Here is a 256-nt window from a genome sequence, read left to right on the forward strand (position 1 = left end):
TCCTTTTGCTCAGAAACGTGTTTGATCTGCTGGAAAATAAAGATCCAATTCAATGGAAACTGTTTCCTATGTGTCTTTTACTTTGAAAAGAAATCATGTGACCCTCAGTAATAAACTGTTTAATGTAAAGAAAAAATATATATAAATCTTAATCTTTGCTTTATTTATGCATAAAAATCCAACAGTTTATTTATATTTATTATAATAGCAACAATAAGACAAACACAAATCGGTTTGGAACGCCAGGGGGAGGAGT

The 256-nt window shown here is 30.1% G+C and overlaps 1 protein-coding gene across 2 annotated transcripts in view; it reads right to left on the reverse strand.

Annotated features, from left to right (window-relative positions):
• The window catches only part of decr1 (2,4-dienoyl CoA reductase 1, mitochondrial), a 9,865-nt gene that overhangs the window by 9,277 nt on the left and 332 nt on the right, over window positions 1-256 (reverse strand). The gene's annotated exons all lie outside the window — the stretch shown is intronic.

This window comes from Oryzias melastigma, unplaced genomic scaffold, assembly GCF_002922805.2.
Source record: "Oryzias melastigma strain HK-1 unplaced genomic scaffold, ASM292280v2 sc00280, whole genome shotgun sequence".
Lineage (NCBI taxonomy): Eukaryota > Metazoa > Chordata > Actinopteri > Beloniformes > Adrianichthyidae > Oryzias > Oryzias melastigma.